Here is a 17401-nt window from a genome sequence, read left to right on the forward strand (position 1 = left end):
GAATGAAAAATTAGGGCACATTTTGAGTGACTTCTCAAATCCTTTTCTATTTCATTAAAACATTCTGACATGCAGTCTCCCAAAATGGCCACCAGAGACAAAAGAGCCCAAATGTAGCCCAAATATCACCCAGATGTAGCCCAAGTATAGCCCAATGTCAGAATGTCCCAGAGTGTTCTAATGAACAACTAGAGCGCTAACAGTCCTACTTATTACAAAGGTATGGCAAACCTGAAGCCATCTTGATTGAAATAAAGTGGTAACTCTTAAAACATTTAATTTAAAAAGAAACAACATGAGGGGGTATATTTTGCCATAGAAAGTATGATTAGTGCTGCAGAATGAAAAATTAGGGCACATTTTGAGTGACTTCTCAAATCCTTTTCTATTTCATTAAAACATTCTGACATGCAGTCTCCCAAAATGGCCACCAGAGACAAAAGAGCCCAAATGTAGCCCAATTATCACCCAGATGTAGCCCAAGTATAGCCCAATGACAGAATGTCCCAGAGTGTTCTAAAGAACAACTAGAGCGCTAACAGCCCTACTTATTACAAAGGTATAGCACACCTGGAGCCATCGTGATGGGAATAAAGTGGTAACTCTTAAAACATTTAATTTAAAAAGGAACAAAATGAGGGGGTATATTATGCAATAGAAGGTATTATTAGTGCTGCAGAAAGAAAAATTAGGGCACATTTTGAGTGACTTTTCAAATCCTCTTCTATTTCATTAAAAAATTCTGACATGCAGTCTCCCAAAATGGCCACCAGAGACAAAAGAGCCCAAATGTAGCCCAAATATCACCCAGATGTAGCCCAAGTATAGCCCAATGACAGAATGTCCCAGAGTGTTCTAAAGAACAACTAGAGCGCTAACAGTCCTACTTATTACAAAGGTATGGCACACCTGAAGCCATCTTGATTGGAATAAAGTGGTAACTCTTAAAACATTTAATTTAAAAAGGAACAAAATGAGGGGGTATATTTTGCCATATGAATTATGATTAGTGCTGCAGAAAGAAAAATTAGGGCACATTTTGAGTGACTTCTCAAATCCTCTTCTATTTCATTAAAAAATTCTGACATGCAGTCTCCCAAGATGGCCACCAGAGACAAAAGAGCCCAAATGTAGCCCAAATATCACCCAGATGTAGCCCAAGTATAGCCCAATGACAGAATGTCCCAGAGTGTTCTAAAGAACAACTAGAGCGCTAACAGTCCTACTTATTACAAAGGTATGGCACACCTGAAGCCATCTTGATTGGAATAAAGTGGTAACTCTTAAAACATTTAATTTAAAAAGGAACAAAATGAGGGGGTATATTTTGCCATATGAATTATGATTAGTGCTGCAGAAAGAAAAATTAGGGCACATTTTGAGTGACTTCTCAAATCCTCTTCTATTTCATTAAAAAATTCTGACATGCAGTCTCCCAAGATGGCCACCAGAGACAAAAGAGCCCAAATGTAGCCCAAATATCACCCAGATGTAGCCCAAGTATAGCCCAATGACAGAATGTCCCAGAGTGTTCTAAAGAACAACTAGAGCGCTAACAGTCCTACTTATTACAAAGGTATAGCACACCTGGAGCCATCGTGATGGGAATAAAGTGGTAACTCTTAAAACATTTAATTTAAAAAGGAACAAAATGAGGGGGTATATTATGCAATAGAAGGTATTATTAGTGCTGCAGAAAGAAAAATTGGGGCACATTTTGAGTGACTTTTCAAATCCTCTTCTATTTCATTAAAAAATTCTGACATACAGTCTCCCAAGATGGCCACCAGAGACAAAAGAGCCTAAATGTAGCCCAAATATCACCCAGATGTACCCCAAGTATAGCCCAATGACAGAATGTCCCAGAGTGTTCTAAAGAACAACTAGAGCGCTAACAGTCTTACTTATGACAAAAGTATGGCACACCGGAAGCCATCTTGATTGGAATGAAGTGGTAAGTCTGAAAACACTCAATTTAAAAAGGAACAACATGAGGGGGTTAATTTTGCCATAGAAAGTATGATTAGTGCTTCAGAAAGAAAAATTAGGGATCATTTTGAGTGACTTCTCAAATCCTCTTCTATTTCATTAAAAAAATTCTGACATGCAGACTGAAACATGCACTTTGAATACCAGCAGCAGACGTCCCTGGTGAGCAGTAGCTTTACTACAGTGATCTAATGTGCAACTAGAGTGCTAACATTCAGAATTTATGGCAAATGTGTGACACATCTGAATGCCTTCTTGATGGAACCAAAGTAAACAAGCATTGAAAATGCAATAGATCTCGCCCTCGTTTAAGTTAAAGCCATTCTGTTTGTAATGAGGTGGCTTTTTAGCTTTGCTTTTATTAGTGTTTTTTCAACTTTCATGTAAATAACATGCATCTGTATGCATATAAGTATATGTATGCATGCATTTATGTTTGTATTTTATAGATATACAGATGATATATGTTTATATATGTATGTGTATATATATATTTACTGAAAAAACCATAGGCTATAGACCATATATAGTTAGGAATTAGCATTTACAAAACCTTGAAAATTCACTGAAAAAACCATAGGTTATAGACCATATATAGTTAGGAATTAGCATTTACAAAACCTTGAAAATTCACTGAAAAAACCATAGGTTATAGACCATATATAGTTAGGAATTCGCATTTACAAAACCTTATTTTACTCACACAAAACCATTGAAATTCCATATATAGTTAGTTGCACTAACTATATATCGCGCACCCGCAATCCACTGCTGATGATGTCACATATTACATCATTCATGACATGGTCAGTGACATCACTGATGACATCACTGATGACATCTCAAATGACATCACTGATGACATCACTGATGACAACATCCAGTGACTGTATGTTTCTGTAAAGTTAAAATATGTCTTACATATTGAAGAATGAGTGGATGTATAAGTGTCTGGATGAAGGATTTAGTAGGTGCATGACTGACTGTATGAGTGAGTGATTAAATGTGTCTCACTGAGTGCATGGGTTAGTGACTAAACTGTCTTAATTTGTGCATCATTATGTCTGTTGTTCTGTAAACTGTTGCATGTGTTGATAAGTAGCTATATGAGTAACTATATGGGTTATTGATTGGTTGCCCAAGTATTTGTATGGGAGACTGAGTGTGTGTGGGTGGCTGGGAGGTGTATGACTCTGTGCATAGATGAGCAGTTGATTCACTAGATGTATGGTTTCAAAAGTGCATGTGGAAACAGCTGTATGGGCGGTTGACTGTGTGCATGAGTGTATTGGTGAGTGAATGGATATCTCAGTGCTACATGTCAAAGTAAGTACATATGTAAAACACAGTAGATGTGAGAGTTGACATATATAAATAACTGTGCATAAGAGCCAGTGAATGTGTGAGTGGCTGTATGGATCATTGTGAACTTGTATCAGGGATTGTATAAGAGAGTAAATATGTGTTAGTATATGTTTGAATAAGTAAAGTTTGTATAACTGTATAGTTGAGGAAATGGAGGTGTGATTGATTCTTTGCATGACTGACTAGGTGTGTGAGTAACTCCATGGATGAGTGACAGTCTGTGAGTGTCTGTTTACACTGATTGTATCTAAGGTTATATTAGAGTCTGAAGAGGTTCATCGTATTATCACATGAATGATATCATCAGTGATGTGATCAGTAATGTCAAATGAGATGTCATCAGTGATGTCATCAGTGATGTCTTTTGAGATGTCATCAGTGATGTCATTTGAGATGTCATCAGTGATGTCATCAGTGATGTCACTGACCATGTCATGAATGATGTAATATGTGACATCATCAGCAGTGGATTGCGGGTGCGCGATATATAGTTAGTGCAACTAACTATATATGGAATTTCAATGGTTTTGTGTGAGTAAAATAAGGTTTTGTAAATGCGAATTCCTAACTATATATGGTCTATAACCTATGGTTTTTTCAGTGAATATATATATATATATATATATATATATATATATATATATATATATATATATATATATATATATATATATATATATATATTACCTACTGGCGGTCGCCAGTAGGTATATATAGTTAGGATTTTTTCTCTATGGAACTTTTGAAAATTCTATGTCTAATAACTTTGGCGTTTGAGGACGGAATCGGCTGAAATTTTCAGGAAAATGGCACATTTTGTTTCTGATCAGCTCCTGAAAATTTGGGGGGGTTTCGTCAAGGGGGGGCCAAGAAAAAAGGGGGGTCCCAAAACACGTTTTTCCCATTCATTTTTCCATAGGGCGTTTGGCCTCACTTTTAGCTCGAACGGCTGAATGGATTAACACGAAACTTGGCAAAATTGTAGGGACTGTTAGCCCGATGTGCCTTTGCTGGGTCTCAATATATGTGCTCCAGTGGATTTTGAGAAATTAACGTTTAAAAAAACAGATATATCTGTGACAGCGTCCCGGATAGCTCTCCAGTTCGCGTACTTTTCGCGTAACGGAGCTTTGCGAAGCGAAGCTGATTGGCTCTCCGGTGTCTGTCAACATTCTAAACAGTCCGTAGCGGCCGCCATCTTGTCTCTCGGTAGGATCGAGAGACAAGAGGAGGCCAAAGCGAAGGGGCAAATGACCATAAGGGGGCATAGTAGATTCTCCCTGACCCCCTAGGTTTGATGTGGAGGCTTTAAAAGGGCCCCGCGGGGCAAAAAAAAAAACAAACACGTTTTTTTTTCGTGGGGTGCGCCCGGTACGCGTACCGGAAAGCGGTCTGGGGAGCGTACTATAAGGAAACAAGAATGATTGACTTTTAACTTATTGTATGTTTGTTTTGTTGTTTTTTTTTTGTTTATTTTTATTTACGTAGCAACATGTAGGTACCAATGCAGAGTCTAAAAATCAATAAACGCCGTCTCCTTTGTAGATATCTTGCATGTTGTTACGGAAGTTATTGTGGTATATGGAATTCATACCATAGTCTGTCAGGAAAGCCGAAACAACATGGAGGCAGGAGATGATAAAGAGATGTTAAATACACATTGGAGATAATATAGTAGAAGAAATGAAGTAACTATGAGCAAAGTTAGTATGTAACACAAAAAAGTTGCACAGTATATATTAAGTCTGATTTCACGTTATAATCAATTTGCTACTAGTTTACAATATACATATAATAATTATTAATGTGTCAAACAATTTTTGAATTATGAAATAAAAATTTATTATTCTGATTCTTTCTCAAAATTTAAAAGAAATTCTAAAAAATCATTATCTTTTTTTTTTTCATTTTCCAGTAGAAAATCTAATGCTTCCACACATTGCAGAAGTTCATTGTTTAGTGAATCGTCGTAGAATTCATGGTCAATATCCGACTCTTTTTTTGTTCCTGCTTCAATTTTCAAGTTATTTTCCTGTTGTCCTTCCATTTTGTATGCTGAAAAATGATTTTTTTTTAAATATATCAGTACAGATAGGGCACTGTTGGGTTTCAGTACAGACAGGCAGTTTGGTTATTTAAACAGTGATTTTTTCGTTGGGCAGTGTATGGTATCAAACTGGAAGTAGAAATATGAAGAAAATTATCAAATAAACTCTTAGTCAATTCTGAATTATACAAGACAAGTCTAACTCCATCCATAACTAAAACAGAGAAGTCTATTTCATTCTATAAGTATTACAGAGTGATAGAATATAACTATCAGAAAATGTTTTCCTAATTAGCTTACAATACAGAACATACTTCAGTTTTTTAAATAATATCTTACCTTTTAAATACAACTTGAAGTTATCAGTTGAAATGTAGTGGATATGCACTTCAAGAAGTAGTAGTCGAAATGGCTGTGTTTCTCTCTCTTTGTTTATATATATTCCGGTACATAACCAATCAAATGTCATGATATCATAGTAGAAATTGAAAGTAATATTATAATTGGTGGTCAATTCCAACACTTCTGATATGTTTTGTGAAGTAATTTACTTCAGGGATTTTAGAGAGTTCTACATGCTAAATGGCTAAATGGTATTCCAACGAAATTTGTGAAAATGGTAGGGATTGGTATGTAGTATGAGCTAATGTTTAATTGGTGAAAGTGTCTCCAGTGGTTTTTCTGTAAATTACTTTCTCACCTTTTTTGAGCGAGTGCTTGTCAGTGCGTGTCCCGGTACGCCAACCTGCAGCGTTACGGGATTCCTCCATTTTGTGTTTCGGTAGAATTGAGATACAAGATGGAGGGTAAATAATGTTCAGAATGGGTAGAAGGGGGTACTTTAGACGTATCCTGACCCTCTATGTTTTCTGAGGGTGGCTGAGGAGGCTCATGTATGTCGAGAAAAAAAAATGAATTTTTCGCGTGGTGAGCTGCCGGTACGCGAACTGGGTAGCAAACCGGGAAGCGAACATAAGTGAAAATTAGTGAAAAAAGGTACATTCGAAATTTCAAAAGAGTAAATAAAGTTAAGGTAGCTCTGAAAAGAGCTTTTGGGTTCTGTGTAAGTTCTAGGTACTTATATGTAGGAACCAATACACATTCTTAAATTTAGTATGAAAACTCTGTTCCCCTCATCTGAGAAATGCACGCCATCTCTTCTGTCGATATCTTGCATGTAGTAACACAAGTTATTGTTGTAGATAGCACCCATTCCATGGTCTCTCATGTAAGCTGAAACAGACTTATTTACATGCTTCCTCGATTTCTCAATTTGTGGACAAAATTGATTGGACCACCTCCATTTTTGTCTTTGGCATATATTGGAATATACCAAGGCAGTTTGAGGAAAAAGTGTCATCAATTGCTCAAAGGTGTCTTTTAGGAGCATTTCCAGACCTACCCCAGTCAAAGTGCCCAAATCATTTCCTCCACAGTGCACTATTATGAGGTCAGGGTTTGGCAAATGTAAAAAGGTTTTCACCAATGGTATCAATTGGTGACATTTCAATCCTCTTCGGCCAATCCATTTGATTTCCACATTTTGTAAATTGAGGTTGTGTAAATTTCTGTTTTCAGCATACCTGTGAGCCCAGTGGATGTAGCTATGTCCAAGAATCTAGACTGAAAACATGGCTAGAGGAGTTTTTGCTGCAGTCAGATGAAGTGTGGGAATGAAATGGCAGTTGAAATAGTGAAGTTTGTAATGAAAAAAAACTGTGGAGTTTGAGTGCAAATGATTCATTAGTAGTGATTGGTGTATTTCCATTGCTGAAAACAGAAAGTTAGGGTGCATGGATGTGTTCATTGAAAGATGTAATTTGAATGGTTATTTAAAAATGTTGTTATGAAACATTGCAGTGGATTAGCAGGTGTACTGAGAGTTCAGAGTTCATTTGAAACATTGTTGTGTGAACTTGTAAATATGAGAGGTCTGGCAGGCGGTAGTTGCTATGGAAAAAGGGCAGAAAGGGCAGAGGGGGGAAGGGTGTTGATTTGAAAATAGTGAGGGAAGAGTTTTGATTGGCTGACATGAGAGATATGTGTGATGAATATCAGCGTTTCAGTGCCTTTGTTGGTTCCAGCCTCTGGAGTGCATACCTTTAATCCTGCTAAAGAAAAATTGGTGTGTTTCTGAGACTGTTTTGAAATTTAAAAAAAATTTGTAAAGGTGAGTTATCGTTTCTATATTTTAGATAAAGACTAGTATGCTTTTTTGCGTAAATAAGAAAGCCAGCTGTGTATTTAAAATGATGTTTTGCGTCAAGTGTTTGCATTATGCTTTCAAAGACGATTTTGCATTTTTTTATCAATTGTAATTGTAGATAATGTAAAGTATTAGTACTGACAAGGTGTGTATGTACATAGGAGCTGTGCTGTGTTTTCAAATTATGATCAGAAAATCGTTTTTAAGGAAAAGGCATGCTTTAAAAAATTATGAGAATTTATTTACTTGTGATGTGACTCCTGCAATGTGTCGCTTTTGCGGAACAGATGTATGATGCATCTGTGTTGTTATTGCCCCATGCTGCTCTATGGTGTATATGTAAAAAATGATGCATAAGTGTTGCACGGGCATTGTAAATACTCTCCTATGTGTGCTTAGTCATTTCAAGTGACTTCTCTCTGGTTCAAGGGCCTTGTAAATACGTCCCCATGTGTGTCTGGTCATTTGAAGTCACTTTCCCCGTGGTGCAAGGCCCTTGTAAATACGCCCCCATGTGTGCCTGAAAAATTTTGATTTTGATTGTTTGAGTTACATAGCCATGTTAAAAGTTAATGAAAAAAAGGTGCAAGTACCTTAAAAAAACGTTTTCATGTGTATTAGGGCATTTTAAGTCAGTTCTCCATGATTGTAGGTATATAATTGTTTTACATAAAAGGTTTAAAAACGTTTTTTGAAATCAAATGCATGCACACCAGAATCGGTATTGTAGTGTAGTTCCTAGTTTCCCACTAGGCCCTGCGCATTGGAATAACATAAACAGTAGTATCGACTTGGAACTGGCTATATTCCAGGCCTCCACTGACTATGCTAAACTTAATTGGGTTGTGTTACCAACTAGCTCAGAGGTCACTGGAAACTTTCTTCTCTGCATAGGAAGTGATCAGCTTCCCTGGCACAGACAAGAAGGGATTCAGTTTTCCAACAACCGTGCAACATGACAACTTTGCTCCTCAGATCAAGAGTCGATCTCTAGGGTCGTGTGAAACAATAGACATAGATTTCACTCAGTCAGTCTGGTGCAGTTTACTTTCACAATATGTAGAGAATAGAGAGACGGGCGTGTATCAATAAAGGGTAACATTTATTGAACAGTCTTTCTTCTCGTACAAGAGAAATGTATTGCCACAATTGCAATAACTGTTATTATAAAAAGTACGTACAGTAAGATAAGAATTGCGAAATAGAACTGTAAAAGCATTGATATGGTTTCTTAGCCATACAATGGTTTAAAAGTAATAAAACATATATACAGTCATATATACATTAGGCTAACATACTCAACTGGTGCTTCTAACTAAGCCTACCCCGGTGTGCCTGACCTAAGCCTAACACGTGAGAAGGGGGAGTAAGTAAGTAGCTTAAGTTAAGTTGGTTTTGCCAAGGTTTGTTTCAAGAATTCTCGTCTAAGGGTTTAGTCAACACCATACCTCTGAATAGAATGATGGAGGATTGGTATCTCCTTCAGGGGTCTCTCTCGATATCCCAGTCACCAGCGAGGGTAAACCGGAAGCGCCGGGACTGGATTTCTCTGCACGAGAAAGGCAGCGGCTTCTCTCAGCGCGTCGAGGAAGGAGGGGTGACAGCGTCCGCGGGCAGCTGGGCTGGATGTCTTCGCAGAGGACGGCTGCACGGCTCCTCAAGCGTACTGAACCACAGTTCGCGCTGTAGCGGCGATAATGGTAATCAGTAGCTTCACCACCACAGGATAGCAGGCTGCAGCGACAGAGTGCTAGTTTTTACCAACACTGGTCATGCAGGCAGCTGGCATCAGCAACAGTAGCTCTCGCTCAACAGCAGCTAGCTTCGCATTGCTTAAGGCAACGTTGGTAATATTTATACCTGACAGGTGCCGGGTTTGACGCAAGTTTGCTGGACATAAGACGTCACTTAAAGATGTCACTAGGAAGTGACAGTTATCAGTTGCTCATTAGAGTTCCATTACTAATCAAAACATAGCAAGCGGGGATTTCCAGGTTTGCTAAGTTTTTATCTTGTTGAAGAACTCGGAGTGTTATCTAGGAATATCAGATAGTGACTGCTGCTCTGTCATTGCACTAATTGGTCGCAAAGGAAGTAGCAGAGAGTCATGCTGGAATGTGGCTCTGTGGCTCTGCTCGTGTGAGGCCAGAGATGACTTTTCAGAAAATCGCACTTGAACGGTTATGCCAATATAGGGAATAAAGGGCTTTATAGCCGAATAGGGGCATAAGGTCACAGTATCGATCAGGAACCTAGATAAACACATGACACCCACTCCACGTATTCATGTCCATCAAAATTACTAAAACTAAGCAATTAGATGCATGTGTAACATTGTGTAACATAGCCCACCCCAAAATACATAAATGCATTCGAAATAGGCGTACTTGTAATACATGGAATTTTAGGTACTGTACGTAGTTTTAAAGCATAGTAATCATTCAAAAGGTTATCGCATATAAAATCAATGAACGATTATGCAAAAAGATTTACACATGAAGTATCTCTGACAGAAGAAATGCCAGATAAATCATCACATAAAAATGCATTGTAATAACATGTGTGCTAGAGGCTGGTGTAATGTTGTTATGTCTCTAGATGTGTTTAGAAATAGAAGTGTGAAGCTTCTGTTCTCTAAGAATAGTTTTTACGTTAAGCAAAGAATTGTTCGTGCCAAAAAGAGAGGGTCAATATTTAAAAAATTGTCCAATTCAAAGAAAAATCAGTTTTACCAAAGCTCCTGGCAGTTTTTTGTTGATCAAAACTGAAGGCCGAATCCAGAGTTCATAGGAACGCTGTGTGTCGGAAAGCTTCTCAAAAGTTATTGTTTCTCTATGGGTGAGAACATCGTATCAGACAGGCTCGCAAAGAATTGGTCTACAAAATCAGGTGATAGTTCAACCAAATTAGATAGCGCTGTAACTTGGCAGGTGTGAGAATGATTGCTGTCATCGAAGTCGGGACCAGCAATGCTCACAGCACGTTGTACCTGGGTGATGTTGCTTTTGTCACTCGCTCCACTGTTACCACTTGGCTGTAGTACAGGAGTCTCCACGAATGCCGTCATCAGGATTGGTAGCCGCTGGGGACAACACAATGCGTGAGCCGTTATTGGACTTAGCAAAGTATCGACGTCCATTGGTACTGCTGATGGAAGTGAAAGACAGATGTCCAACACGCATTCCTCGCCGCAAAGCATACACCGTAGCACAGGTAAAATGCAATTTTGCCATATCGGTCTGAATGAAAGGAACCAGGTCATGTTTAGATCTCTCAGCCTGGCCAATCCGAGGACGTTAGTTATCCTGTCCCTGTAGCGCATTGCTAGGATTGTCTCTTCCATTCCCATGGGAGCTATGTCTGAGCCGAGGCTTGCCATAACGTAGCAGGATGGTCAAAAATAGAATCCCTGCGATGAGTCCCAAAAATAGTGGAATACCACCAAAAATGGAGTGCACAAAATTAGGAAAGATTCCCAAAATTGCCTGGAAGGGTGTTAGCAGTCCCGTAAAGACTGTCTTAAATATGCCTGGGATGCTTGTAGCACTAGACATGTTAAGGAGTTGGTCGAGCATTTGTACGAAATGCACGGGGCAATTTGTTGATAAAAGGTCATGGACCTCAGTAGCCGTCCTTGCGACTAGAAGATCATACGTCTCTTTAGATGACGTTATAGGCACTGTTGTCTGTAAAAGTACAGATTTCATTTTGCTTAATGTATCAATTCGTATAGAATAGAGATTCAGACGAGGCCAGAGGGGAGTCACTATGTCTGGAGGCCCGCTCGGGAACAATGCTTGCATACAGCATTTGACCATGGACGTTACTTCTACTAGATAACTTAGTCCGGGCGCGAGGCCACAGCACCTGTGATCCGTTCTAAGAATGTAACTCCCGTTTGCGAGTTGCATAAAGAAGGGCTCTATCTGAGTTGCAGGTGTGACTAGCTGGTGGCATGAAAGGTTGTTTGAATTTCCATCACATGCTCCGTGTAAATTAATACCCTGACACAAAAGTATACCGCTTAGTGAGTGTTTACAGTTCTCACCACTAATTTTTAATAAAGACAAGTGTTGCTTAATTTCAGCCAGTGTGGATGTAGCTAGCCATTCTAGGCAGAGTTTCCCTACACTGTATGTGGTTATAATCCCTGGATGTTGTCTCTGGGAGTATCTTGAGTCTAATCTGGTCATTTTTAACCCCTGTGTTTTGTTCAGGAATCTATCTTGACAGCTATTTGTGTCTGTAGGCCAGATTAACCACTTTTTCCAATCAGGATGTGTTCTGTTGAAATGTAAAATTTGTGACACGTCTAACTCAATATCAGCTGTTGCATTTTCAGGTATTGGCTTTGGTATAGACGGTGTTTTAAGGTCTTTGTTCTTAGCTAGGCCAAGACAAGATGTTTGGTGTACAGTGTCATTTAAAAATAACATTTGTTCTGGTATCATGCAGGTTCTAAATAGTGCTTCTATGCCTTGCACCTGCCAATCTTTTGTACCCCAAATTGTTTTCGTTTCAATATTATTTTTCCAATAATCAAAACCAAATGTCATCATTTTGTCATAAAATGCTTCTGAATATATCAATTTAGAATTTGTCAGCATTGTTTTCATTCCTGTTTTATCTAACAGTTTATAATAAAACGTTTCTGCATCACTTGTGTTAAACCCTGAAAAATATTTGAATTTCTCAAAAAATGCTTTAGAACTGCTTTTAGGTGGTGTAGAACAATGTTCCCATTGATTATACATAAAAACATTTCTAGGCTGTGCAGATTTATGCAAGTAATGATCCCCATAGTGGGTGTAACAGAATAACTGCTCATAACTAGATGAACCTTGTAAATAATCATGATCTGTGAATCTAGCTGACATTACTAAATCAGACATCATGTCATTAATACTGTTAAAGTCCCAATCATCAGAGAATGTACTTGGTGTCACAAAGTCACTTAAGGAAACCTTTAGTTGATGAGGATACTTCAGGATTTCGACCGGACCATAGATCTCATAGTCTGTTTTCTCCCATACTACCCCACCAGGTATTGGAATTGCTGTGACATTTACTGTTGACAGTTCTCTTTTCTTCACGTGTGATGATCTGTGTGGTTTCAGGACTAGGTTGATGTTCTGACTTGCTGTGTCCATTGTAATATATTTTCCTTCAATGAATTTTCCCAAACACAGTACCATGATGAGCCAAAGCAGGAGGAAAAATACACCTAGACCGAACCAGAACTCTAGCCAAGGGGAAATTAGGTAGATTTCCTTCAGTTGATGAAAGAGTTCTGTTGCTTTTTCTTTAAAAGATTTTTTTGTTTCTGGCATCACTTCGGGATCGTTTAAATCTTCAGAGAAGTTGTCGAAGTTGATGAAATAACCAGAGGCAGTTCTGTCAATTGATGGGATTGTTCTTTCAATCTGTCTTTCGGTAGCACTTTCTGATGCCACATCATTGTAGACTGGTTTTGTGTCTTGACGAATTGTTTCAATCTGTGTTTCAAGAGGCACGAGTTCCATGGCATTATTGCATAGTCCTTCATTGTGCACTGCAGGCTGATCGAATGTGATGAGTCTTTCAGTTTGAACCTCTTGGATTGTTGCAAGTTTGGGTATTCTGTTGTTTCTTGGGAGTCCACTGGGCCTACTGTTGATTATAGGCCACATGCTTGTGGTTTTACCAGATCGATGGACACGATTCTGTTCTCCTTTTTACCAGCAAGGGGCGGTAGCACAACTGATCTTGTTCCGGTGACTGCTAAGACAGGTACTGCTTTTCTGTAAGAAGGCCCAAATTCCTTCTTAACCGCGATCTTTTCTCTGACTAGATCCCCAATCTTTGGAATCCAGACAGGCCTTGCTGGGGCTGTTGCGGGTGGTGCCTCGTCAGTGGTATTTGGCTGTTGCTTTAACTTTATGTTGCTTAATGATTTTCTTGTTTCATTCAGTTCCTGTAAAACAGCCAAACAGTCTTTTACTTCAAACTGCTTTGTTTCTTTTTGTACCACTGACATCTGACTATCGAGGTCCTGAACGTTCATTCTAATTCCGAACAATAGTTCGTATGGGCTGAAACCTTTTAGAGAATTTCTTGGCATGTTGTTAAGACTAGTCTGGACACTTATTAAATGTTTGACCCACCCAGCGCCTGAACCTAATACCTTCGCTGTTATAGATTGCTTTATATCCCGGCTTTTTCTTTCTACCACACTTGTGCGACAGACAAGAATACCGCAACCCAATTCCCATGCTGGCCATGGCCTCCTTATAGGCTCGAGAGCTGAAAGCAGGACCCTGGTCAGAATGGAACGTGGTAATTGCGCATGTGCCGATATGGACTCGCTAATCTTTTATAACCGTTCTAGCGTCAGCCGAGCGCTGGTGACCTCATTATTTAAGTGTATTTCGTCTTAACTATTAATAGGACGCAGGACGGGGTGTAGGCAGCGTTACGCTCTTTCTGATTGGTAGCCGGTAGCAAGGTTCGCCACTGCGATCCCTATTGCAGTTTTCACAGTTGTTTGCATATATTTGGTGTTCCACATTCATTCCCGGCCACCAGAATACTGATTGTAATTCAGTCAGTGATTCCTTGATCTTTCTGTGCCTAAGACCCAAACCCATGTGTGCGTCTGCTATTAAAAATATTCTCCTGTTCGTGTTTGGAATTACTCTATCCCCCACTCCAGGGATTCGAGCAAAAGGAACGGAGTTTGCATCGATTATGTATGCATAATTGAGTGGATAGTTTACGGGTAGTGCTGCACAGTCGCCTTTTACGGTCGTTCTTACTGCCAGCATGGTTTCCCCGTCTATGTACTTATCTGTACGCTTTTTTGTGGCTACGGAAGCCTGGTTAGTTGCTTCCGCGGTGGCTGTATTAGCCAATGAATTCCCTGCAACGTGAACGCCATCACGTTGAAGACTCTGTGCGTGAATCACGTGAGTCTTTTGTAGTTCTTTGTGTAAAAGAGCTACCTCGTTCCAGAGCTTTTTATGCTTTATTGTGGCACCTGTGTCATCTTTGTAGTCGTTTTCGATCCAACTCTGCAGTTTGTTATTGTAAGAATTGACGCAAAAATGAGAATCGCACACGATAAGTGTGGGGAATTCGCGTTCTACATTTTCGAGCGCCATCTTTAAAGATCTGATTTCAGTTCTTTGAACCGAACAGTACTTTACTGATTCGGTTTTTGTTATTTTCGGTCTGAATTTACCGCACAGTCAACGACCTTTAATGATCGCACATGCTGCATCGTAGGATTTTCTCTCTACGTTGAAATGCTGTACAAAGCTATCTGTATAGATTATACATGCGTATTGTGGGAGAGGCAGGATTTCTATTGGCAGAGGATATTCTTCTTCATATTCCAAATCATTCAGTTCTTTGTATTGCGGGGCGAAATAGTATTTCACATCTTCCGCTCCTAGAGAATCTATGCACTGTATCCATTTCGGATCCAGTGACACTGTAGGCAGGTTTACTGGGCTGAATAGCGCCTCGAAGGCGGATTCCGCTGTAAGGATATTAATCCGTTTGCCGTGTGCTAGTTCTCGTTCATTTGCTAATGCGATTTGCACTGCGTTCACAGTTCTTTCCGTGTGACTGAATGCTTTTTCTGCTTGTGTGTACAAGTGAGATTTAATTGAAATTGGTACCTTTTCTCCCTCATTAGAGGTTAGGTACGTGAATCCGCATCTTCCTGGGATGACTCGGATTACAAGATCGCGTGTGTTGTCACGTGTATCTAATTTTGTTTTTGCTAACATGTCTGTTTGCAGTGATCTCAAAATTTCTGTGTGTTTTTGAGTCCAATTGATTTGTTTTAAATCAGGTTTAATTAGTTCGTAGAGAGGTTTAACCCTCTCTGCGTAATTTAGGATGTAAGTTCTTCCGAAATTCAGAAAACCTAGTATGGATTGTAAATTCTTCAGCGTTTTTGGAGCTTGGAGTACAGCGCACTTCTCTAAGAAGTTGTCCGCTAGGCTTTTCCCTTCACTTGATAATTCGTACCCTAAAAATAGTACTGTCAGATGGGCAATTCGGGACTTTTTAAAGTTGAATTTGTAACCCTCTGCTGCGAACCCAAGTATAATGGTGTTCACTCTTTTCAAATGAGTATCCAAGTCGTCATCTGTGAGATAAATATCATCTACGTAAGACAATGCTTCATCATCATAGATTTGTAGTAACTCTGTTACCCTAGCTGAGAATAGTCCTGGGCTATTCTTGAACCCCTGTGGGAGTCGACAGAATTTTTTCTGCGACCCAAATGCGGAGAAAGCGGTCAAGTATCTGCTTTCCGGTGCAATGTTTTGACAAAAGAAACCATTAGAAATGTCTAATGTCGTTTTGTATTTTTTCCTAACTATGTTATTCATTAGGGCTGCACTATGCGAGTTTTGTACTGTAAAGGTTTTGCAACATGTATTAAGATGTCTGTAGTCCAAAACTAGACGATATGAATTGTCTGGCTTGGAGACAGGAAACAAAGGATTGTTCATTTGAGAGGTGCATGTTTCAATCACCCCCTGGTACTCAAGTTGATCTAAGATCTCCCTGACCTGTTTTTTAGCTTCTTGCTTTATGGGATACTGCCGTTGGGCAGTTGGTTCACTTTTTAGTTGGATTTTGTGAGGAGGAGAATCCTCATCCCATCCTACATGATTTTTATACAATGCAGGTGCCTGGGCTACTGCCCATTTCCTTGCATATGTGTATTTTTTGTGAATCGGTATGTGATTCGAGAAGGCAGGCATAATTACCTCTTCGCCACGAGGGCACTCCCTGACAAACTCTGGGGGCCAATCTTTTTCAGCTAACAGAATATCATAGCCTTTTGAGAGCTTATCCCAAAATAGACCCTTAATTTTCCTAGTCTTATCACCCTCCATACGCAACGTTATTTCGTATATTTTATGGGGCTCGCTAAGTCTGGCGTCGGCAGTTTCAACCTGAATGTATTCATTCGTGTCCACTGTCTCCAGATGACTCATCAAGTTCTTGCGCGCTATACTGATCTCTGCTGCACTGTCCAACATTGTCAATGCCCACTCCCCGTTTTTCAACTGTGTCCTCAGTATTCTCGGCATGGTTGATTACTCTAATACTGGCTACCTTCTTTTTCTGAAATTGAGATTTCTTATTTTGAGCAGGTTCCTTGTCTTTGGACTTGGTGTGCTCTCCTGGGTCTGACCGTCCTCTTCTTTCCGAATTCTGTGGAAGAGATCGAGAGGGACGTGTATCAATACTTTGATATCTATCAGGTCTTTTTATATCATCCCTATTTCTAAGGTTATATCTTTTCTCAGAGGGCTCCCGTTGGGGAGACTGGCGTTCTCGAGTCGGAGTTCTTTCCCTCCGTCGAGGAGACCTTCCTCTGGACTGGAAAACTTTTTCCTTGGGAGTGGATTGTTTATTTCCATCCCAGCTCTTTTTAGGAGTGTTTAAATTATTTTTAATAAATAATTTTTCAGGACTTTCGAGCAGTTGGGGCTTAACTGGTTTTCCACCCAAGCTGTCTCTACCTAATTCTTCATAGCATTTTTCTATGATTTTTGCTAGCTCAACAGGATCTTTTATATCTGTTTCCTTCAACTTCTGGCGGATCGCCACAGATGCTGCTTCTCCCTTTACATTGGCTAATAATATAGCCGTGACCTGCTTGAAGTCTTTCAGTAATTTCATACCTAGATTTAAAGCGGGCTCTGGACCGAATTCATTTTGAATCTGTTTTAGCACTTCTGGTATTACCGCCATAGACGGAACACCGTGTGTTTTTGTGTAAATGG

The sequence above is a fragment of the Lissotriton vulgaris genome, chromosome 4_1 (genome assembly GCF_964263255.1).
Source record: "Lissotriton vulgaris chromosome 4_1, aLisVul1.2, whole genome shotgun sequence".
Lineage (NCBI taxonomy): Eukaryota > Metazoa > Chordata > Amphibia > Caudata > Salamandridae > Lissotriton > Lissotriton vulgaris.